Source organism: Labeo rohita, chromosome 21, assembly GCF_022985175.1.
Source record: "Labeo rohita strain BAU-BD-2019 chromosome 21, IGBB_LRoh.1.0, whole genome shotgun sequence".
Classification (NCBI taxonomy): Eukaryota; Metazoa; Chordata; class Actinopteri; order Cypriniformes; family Cyprinidae; genus Labeo; species Labeo rohita.
The window spans coordinates 653,504-663,086 of NC_066889.1; positions in this window are offsets into that span (position 1 = coordinate 653,504).

Genomic DNA, 9,583 nt, shown 5'->3' on the forward strand with positions numbered 1-9,583 from the left:
GACCAGTACTGAACTGTGAAAGTTTTCACAATCAGAATAATGAATAGTGATTAATATGACTCAGGGAAGGGTCAGCTGACCAGTACTGAACTGTGAAAGTTTTCACAGATCAGAATAGTGAATAATATGACTCAGGGAAGGGTCAGCTGACCAGTACTGAACTGTGAAAGTTTTCACAGATCAGAATAGTGATTTATATGACTCAGGGAAGGGTCAGCTGACCAATACTGAACTGTGAAAGTTTTCACAGATCAGAATAGTGAATAATATGACTCAGGGAAGGGTCAGCTGACCAGTACTGAACTGTGAAAGTTTTCACAGATCAGAATAGTGAATAATATGACTCAGGGAAGGGTCAGCTGACCAATACTGAACTGTGAAAGTTTTCACAGATCAGAATAGTGAATAATATGACTCAGGGAAGGGTCAGCTGACCAGTACTGATAGAAGAAAAAGAGAGCAGAGCATTAGGAACACTGTTACGCAATAAATAGCGATTGTGAAAGTTTTCACAAATCGAGTTTGACTTAAAAACAATGTTTTTGTATTTGAGCAGTCTGCGTGTTTAATGGCAAAATACGTTAAACATGAAGAGCGCATATTTTTCACATTCCTTACTATAGCGGACTTACCAAGGGGGTTACGGACAAGAGCTTTGCTGTGAAAAAATTCACAGATCAAGCTGGTTCACATGACACTGGTTTCAGTCTGCTAAGTTTCCAACTTTCGGGGCTATAAGCATTATAAAATTAAGAGTCGAAAAAATAAAATAAAATTTCGGCCAAAAGGCACATCATCACCAGAATTCACAAATCATGGAGAACCACATTCGGGATTATTTGCATGTTTATGACAGCGCGTTGTGTATTTATAGCCAAAAGAAATCCGAATATCAAACCGCAAACTATCTTTACTGCGGTCATCGAAAGACCAATCCGTCCCATTTTTATATGCAGCACAATTTCACTTGCGCTGCTGTCGACTTAATCTCTTTCAGTGGCTGGGAAATCAAATCCTCTTACATTTTTTTTTTACCCGGATCTCGCCTCTTTCGTGCTCTGTTGCATTGCGTTGGAACAATAATAGGCTACACAGCGCATCGTCTCCATCGCAATTAACATGCTATTAATTATTACAGCAACATTGTTGAGCGCTGCCACGTTAAAGGCATGCCAGGCATGCATGCAACAATATGCATGCCAATCCGCAGTGCATGCACACGCGTACAACCCAAATAAAGTGGAATGCATGCATGTCTCACCGAAAAATCCCGATGGCTCGAATCTTTCCCAAAATCACCTTGAAGCAGTCTCTACAAACCCTCGTCTCACCGACTCACCCACCGCCTGGAATATCGCACAGATATGTTTTCTTTTTTCCTTTTTTAAAACCAAATGCTTAAGGAAGATCCGCAGTCCTTACAGCGCATCTGCAGAGGAGCTTTTCTGATCATTTGCGTAGTGAGGACACAAACTAAAAGCCGGAGGGTGTTTTAAACGTGACATTAACGAGGAAAATAGCGCAGCTTATTAGAGGCCACGTCGCGAACATCGATCTCAGCCTGCTGGGTGTTAGAGAGCGATGCTGGGACGAGCTGAAACATTAGGACCGCTTTCATACAAACTCCACGGCGTCTTGACGTTTATGTGTCCGTGTGCATGTTTAACAAGAGATGACGACGAGTAGCCTAGCAGCCGTTATTAGTACACTTCCACTTTAACCTGATGCAATGCGAGCAACAGCTGCAACACAAATACTTTCAGTTCTTAAGTTTTAAACGGCGATGTCTCGTATCTTAAATTCACCGTGTTCCCATCCTGGAACTACCTGAGCAAAGAAGTCGGATCTCGCGTAGCACTGCACGTTTCGCACGTGACTGTGCAGACGGCGTCATGTGCATCAGGAAAGTTTTTATTTGCACGACGTACCCTTCATCTAATCAGTAACTCGTAAATGATTCACATTTATAGAGTGACATTAATTCCAACGCATCATTCGTATGACTTTGCCCGTTTCGCTTCAGCACCACGGACAGCCACGAGACTGCAGACGGCTTTTAAGAAAGCTCACGAGCTGCGCTTTCCTACAGCAAACACGTGCACTGGAGGGTTACGAACAGCGGAGGTCTTCTCGATGCCACAGACCCCCACATATGATGAAACCTTTCCATGATTAAGCATTACATTAGACATAACACGACAAAATATACATATACAGACAGGGTAAGCATATTTTAAGGAAAATACATGGACATAATTGTCCCCATTATATAAAAGTTTCTGACAAATACTCTTTCTCTAATTTTGCACAGTAATGATCTCACTTTCTTAATTTCTTTAACCAATAGAGAAGCAAGATGAATTGCAAAAAGGTGGTCATGAGACTTTTACAAACGCACACAATGCCTTTTCTTGAAATGAAGTTCCAAATGTAGGTTTGGGAGAAGCCTAATCATTCAGTAATGTCAATCATCATTACGAGCGCATATAAAGCAGCAGTCATTGTCCCTGCAACAATCCCTCCACCTCCCCATCTCCTCCTTTATTTCTTATGGGGTGGTTGAACTCGGGCTCAAGCCGAGCCGCAGGTTCGAGCCTCTGTCGAGGACAGCAAGCCATGTTCGTTTACCATTAACCATTAGAAATGGATGGGCAGGCGATCTCATGAAATGTTTGTAAAATGTAGTCATATCATCACACAAAAACTTTGACTTTTGCAACTATCCATACATAATATTGTTAACCTTTGTTTGGATACGCTGAGATACAAACGAATGATTTCATTCTGTGTGCTCACCATTCTTGAAATCATTAAAGCAGATCTTTGTGTTACAATTTTCTTCATATACTTGGTCTTAACAGTTACTCTGTTTGAAGCCGGTGCTTTGAAATGCTTCTAATTAATGTCTCACACATGCAAATCAATCCACGTGTCACTCTGTTCTAACGCACGCTTGTACATATTGTGCGTCTGATTAAAATCAACATATTTAACACATCCTTCCTACCAGCGCCAGCAACCTCTGTCCTTTGACATGAAGAAGGCTTGGAAACATTGCATGCATAGATGCCAAGAGAATACGCCAACTGTCTTTGTCTTTTGATAGTGTGCATTGGTGACGCTAACTGTTAGCTGTCAGGCTGTGCTTCTACGGGGGAGCAGACAGTGAGCAGTTTATGTAACAGTGATTACAAGCTGGGGATTTAGTAAACCACTGCACACATTAATACTTTTCAGGCCATCTGCTTTGCTCTTGCTTTCCTTCCTTAACATTTCGTATTCTTTAGCACAAAGAGTTTTCAGTGTTTGTGTAAACAGGTAAACTTAACGACTGACTTTAAAGCAGAAAGTAAACTTTCTGAAGGATTTATGAACACTTTTTTGTTGTGGAATAACAAAGATGTCAAGATGTTTCAGCTTGTTCAAGAGAAAAGTAAATTTCAGATTCCCAATTCTGAGTTATGAGTGTGTCACTAGTATTGGCCTGAGGTTATGACAGGAACTGTCAGCCCACGCTTGAAATAGGCAGAGAAGGACGAATCTCAGATTCTTCACGCCTGTAAATGAAACGCTGGAAGAGGTGACATAATCAACACCTATGCGCTTCAACCGTTCAAGACTGCCAGATCTGTCACTATTTTGGGAGAACCGGCAACCAGGCTGCCCGGTTTCTGAAGCGCGAGATACACTGAGGCACGCAGTTAATCACATGACGGGTATAGGAAAGCGTCAACAGGTACTCATAAGATTTGCCTGCTGAACCAGGTGTGAATGTCATCAGTCAGGACGCAAACACGTGGAATTCATTCTGAGATGAGACAGAGGAGGATGATAAAATATAGAATCTGTCTTTGCTGCATGACTGGGTATGTTTTTAACCTTCTAAAGAAGAGATATGGGCAGTGAAATTAAATTGAAAGGCTGACAGCGCCTATGCGATACATATTTGGCAATGAAAGTGATTCTGTAACTGTGATGAAACCGTACAACCATTGTTATGAGTATTATCTAAAGAAAAGGAAGTCATGGTAGAAATGTGAGGCGTTTCAGTGCTGAAATGTTTTGCGATCCCTACTGCAGAGATAATGCTGGTGTGGAGCTCTCCATGGTTCTGAACGCTGAGCACTGGATACACTGTCCCCGACCGTATGACTGTCGCTTTCTGTTGGTTCAGGGGATGACAGGGTCTACAGCAAGCTGTCACACTGGAGTGGCTCATCTCAGCATGGGCCTGTCTCATCAACCTCCAACGGCTCGGAGAGTACCTCTAGACACGCCATTGCACTGCAAAGCCAAGCTTGTACTAGAGACAGACAATTTGAGAGCTATTTCAGTCTAGTCTGAGGGCCAGCCACTGTCAGGTTAGGCTTAAAAGACAGCTATCATGCAGTGGATAACAAAGAAGAAAACATATGTTGTCATGTCCTGTCATAAATTAAGATTTCAAAAATATATATGTTTTGCATAAAACTAGTGAGCTGCTTGCACTGGCACTGTTTATTTTGTGGGATTTTCTTTTTGGCAAAGCATTGCAGCCAGCTCAAAATTACATTTTTAAATGATGCACAAAGTGAGAGTGTTGTGCTGTGTATTCAGTGTTTATTGGAGTATTGCACTTTAAGCTTACCGACATGTTGACTAATAGTGTTTTTCTAATAGTGCTTAGTAGGGATGTCACAATCAGGTTTCTATTTTTTGCGCCCCAAACTGATCCAAGTCTTCGAATATTGAATATCTGCTAATACCAAGTCCCATTCCAAAACTTTTCTAACACTTGGTGAACAGTTCAAGTACATTAAAGTTATGAAGTTATCAGTCCAATTTATACAGGGATGTTCAGAGTTAAAGCAATAGTTCATCCAGAAATGAAAATCTGATGCTTATCTGCTTACCCCCAGGGCATCCAAGATGTAGGTGACTTTGTTTCTTCAGTAGAACACAAACGAAGATTTTTAACTCAAACCAAATCTATGAGAATAAAAAAAAAAAAAAAACCATACACAAACAAAACCAAATTAAACCCTGCTACTCGTGACGATACACTGACGTCCTAAGACATGAGAAACTGAACAGTATTTATATCATTTTTTGCCTCTGATTTACCGCTATGTCCTACTCTCCTACTGATTCTGGCGCGTGACATGTGCACTCCAGAGCGCGTACACATGTCACGCGCCAGATGCTGCGCAAGCGTTCAGGACAGTAGGACCGATCCTTTCGTGTATAATAATAGTTAGTAAAAAGCACTATACTGCTTTTTAAGTTCTTTCTTTCTTTTTTAAATTGACTAGTAATTCTTACAGTGGACGCATCCATTTTGGTTTTCCGACTTCTGATTGAAAACGGTAAGCTCCAATGTGAAGTGCAGTGTTGCGAGACTGAGTTGGTTCCTGCCCAATTGGGTGAATTTGACTGTGCAGGTAAAAAATGGTTTGGGTGGGTGGACAAAATTTGGGCTGGTTTGGGGTCAGTTTGGTGGTTTTCAAACATTTAAACTGTATAGACTAATTGGTTAAAAAACGAAACCCAAGTGTGCATATAGTGCATCCAATAAGTCACCATGATGTTATTAAACACACATGCCCATTACAGAATCAGCTTCTGATGTTGACGTCACCCACCGCACTTTTAGCCAATTGCAATGGATCAGCAGACATACACGATGAAGCATGAGTGATGAGTGGCGAATTTTAGCGCGATAAGGGATCAGATTTTGAATGTAGTTGTATATTCAGCTGATCACAATTCCAGAGTGGCCTATATATAAGTTACTGGGTAAAGAGTGTGAGAGTGACTCGACTCTCAAAACAGGCACTTTTTCCATTTAAACTCCACTTATTCTGACTGTTGACACTGGAAATGATGCATGAGTTTTTCAGAGGGTATCGGTTAATTTCTTGATTGTCATTTTGATACAGGCTGGTGTGTACCTGGACATTTATGCATTTATGTAACATTTTTCGTAATTCTCTTTAATGTATTTGCCCTGATTTTTTTGTTTGCCATTATTATTGTTTTAAGGATTTAAAACCCATCCTTATCAACATTGATTGACATGGCAATAAAATAAAAATGGGTTTTGTTGAGCTTTTGGGATGGAAATTGTCCACCTGATCTGGCCACACTGGCGACATCATCCCAGCTGTGACATACAACTTCTGAGGTGAATGGAACGCTAAAAAATACTAACAAATGGAGTTATCAATTGGTCAAATATCGCATGCAGCTTGCTACTTGTTTTGCTACCTACGTGAGGTGTTCCAAACTAAGTCTCTAATTAGATTTAATCTCAGGAAGCAAAAAAAAAAGGGCATAAACACTCACTCCTGTCTTTGTCCGATCTCATCAATGGACACTACATGGCTTTGTCATTGCTGATCTCCATCATTGTGTCTCCTTCCTTCAAGGACAATGCAATCACCTTCAAGTTAAATCATTGTTGAGTTATTGAACTGTCACTAACCTGTTTGTCTCCCTTCTGCAAATAAACTCCCTGCACTTGCATTCACTATCATCTTGTGTGTGAGTGTGAAAGGCAGCTCACCAGGTCTTTTAGGGCTACTTATAATATCAAACAAGAAAAGTGGTTGAATTCAAAGAGTCCTCTTATCATTTTTACATTGTACTAATTGTGTTTTGGATAGCATGAAAGTATGCAATAAATAACCTCTCATGATAGACAGACAGTGGCCTCCCACCTGGCTGTTTGTCGTCATGCTCGTATCAGTCAACATCAAGCTTGACTGGCCTCTCCTTGAACGCTGTGACCACTTGGCTAAATGCCACCATCCTATTTTTTTGTGCCATACTGTGTCTGGGTTGGACACACTTGCTGTGCATGTTCTACCCTTTATCTCTTTCGTGCTCCCAGCTCTGTTATCACCTCTTTCCACTCTTTCTTTAAAGCGAAAGCACTTGACATTGCTCATCCCAAATATAATCAGTTCAACATGGGAACATAGAATAATTGCATTTTCTTTTGGTGAAGCATTTCCTATTCTCATTTTCTCGTTCTGTTTCCTCCACACTTAAATGGCAAAGGGTGAAATGCCCCCTAGTGTGCATTAAGTACCAGCCTGTCAGAGATTAGAGCTCGGCTCAGTTAGGTGCAAGCTATGGTCAGAACCGTTTACATAGCTGTTCGGTTTTAACACTGAAGTGTTTTGACTGTATAAAAGAGTCACAGGTTAAAGCGCTATATTTAAAGCTACACTTGAGATTGTTTAATTTACTGGACATTTTTTGCCATGTCCAGAAAAAAAGGAGTCATTTTTAGATGCATGTAATACTGATTTGGTGATACATATATGGATAGATGCCATTGGTAAAGACAATAATAATAATAATAATAATAATAATAAATACAAAATATCATTAATATCAGCATAATAAAGAAAAGGGAAAAGAAATCTTCCTACATTCAAGTGGAAAAGATACTTTAAAGACAGTAATTACCACCCTCTCACACAAGCACTATAATCACGTTTAAGCCTCCTCTGCCACTATGGTAAATCTTCAGAGTGAGGAAATTGATGAGGGTCAAGAGTTTAGGAGGTTAGACAAAGGCTCATTCAGACTAAAAAAAGTAAGGAGCCCAGCTTCATCATCCAAAGAGACAGAGTGTTAACATATAATTTCCTAAACCTAAACCTATAATCACTAATTCACCAAACTCATTTCCACAGACACGGGTAAACTATTAAATAGGTCCTGAAACTATTAAACCATTATAATAGGATAACTATTAAAACATTATATGAGTAGTAGTAGTTCACCCAAAAATTCACTGACCCAGAAGACGGGTACCGTCAGAATGAGAGAGAATGAGAGATTGATCATTCACAAGTTATCCAAACCACTCCAGTCAAGCAATTAACAACTTGTGAAGCCAAAAACTAAAGATATTTTTAACTTCAAGCCATTTCTTCAGGCTAAAATGCATGCCCAATCCATAATATTGCTTCTCCAGTGAAAAAAAAAAAATCAGAAGAGAAATCTGCACAGGTGAAAACAGTCCATAATTGTTCTAAACCAATATGTGGTGGATTTTAATGTGAGAGGAAAACAGGAGATGGATTTTTTTTTTTCCCCACTGGAGGAAGCATTATATATTAACGAGTCCAGAATAGACAAAAACTGTCTTAATGATGGATTGGTTCTTACAAACATGCAGCTTTTTACTTCAAAAGACATTAATTGTTGGACTGGAGTGTATTCCCACAAAATAAAAAAATAAAAAATCAGTTGTTTGCTCGGTTCTACTTTCAACAACGTAATGGTTGCATTTGAAGAATACAGTCAACTCTTTAAATTGTGCATAAACTGAGAAGATGGAATGAGAGTTTTTAATTACTCATCCCACCATGGTGTTACTTCTTGGGAGTCACAGATACAAGAAATCTTGCACTTTTTTGCAATGTTGAAAATCATGAAAGAAACAGGTTTGAGTGCAGAATGTACTATAGTAATGTTCTTCTGCCAAACTGACAATCACCTACAGGATCATTTATTTAGGTCATTAGCATCATCAGCATATAGCGAACGACTGGAGGCTGTGTCAAGATATAGATTTTGCATAATAAGCATTTCGTATTCCATGATGCATGCAATAATGCTTGAATTAATTAAACAAGAATAATATACTAATAAACGTGTGACCATTCTTCATTCTCCCTGCGGCTCTACTCGCAGAGGTTCCTGGAAAGATAACAGCTGGTGACAGGCGCTAGAAGTTTTACAGAAAGTTAGCTCGAGCAGATGGAACCGGCTCGGCACCAGTGTGTTTCCATGGTAATGTGAAGTTAACCTTATTTTCGTGTAGCATTTCTCATTTCCTTCGCAACGCAGACAAATCGCACTCACGCTCACACACTTGAGCTAAATGTGTCCTTGTGTCACACTTACACAAATAACCCAAGGGTATTTTCATCTACATTAGCATAGCTTCTGTCCAGCGTACTCAAGGTGCCTTCAATCATCGACCAGAAATATGCAAGCGTTTGCGTAGAGGGAAAATGAGGAACATCAGAGGCAGTGGCTCCCTTTGATCTATGGCTAGTTCTAGATAGATAAATATTGTAATGCTTCTCCAGATTATAACAGCAAAGTGTCTGTTATCAGTGTAAGATCTTAAGCTATTTGGCATAGTCAAAAAGTGCAATTCTTTATGATGTCCATTTCATCCATCACTTTAGACAGATAGGCAGAGATAAGAGATAATTGAGATTTGCAGTCGCCTACATCAAGAGATGTGAACTGTTGTGCATGTAGTATAAAATCCACCCTCCCCTGCAGTTTGGCATAGGAATTCTGGTATTTCAGCTTTGGATTTATGTAATTTAAGGCATATCTAATTGTATCTTTTATACTTTAGAGTTAAAAAAAAAAAAAAAAAAAAATCCCTCATTAACAAACAGACACAAAAACTTTGATATTCAACACTGTGTCATAAATCACTTTGACTAAATCTTACAAAAGCTGATAATCATCAGATGTGTTGAGATAAAGTGAAATGATGAGATAAAACTTCATTAATGGCAGTGTACATAACTTCAGGTCTAATGTTAAAGGTTCATTTACATTA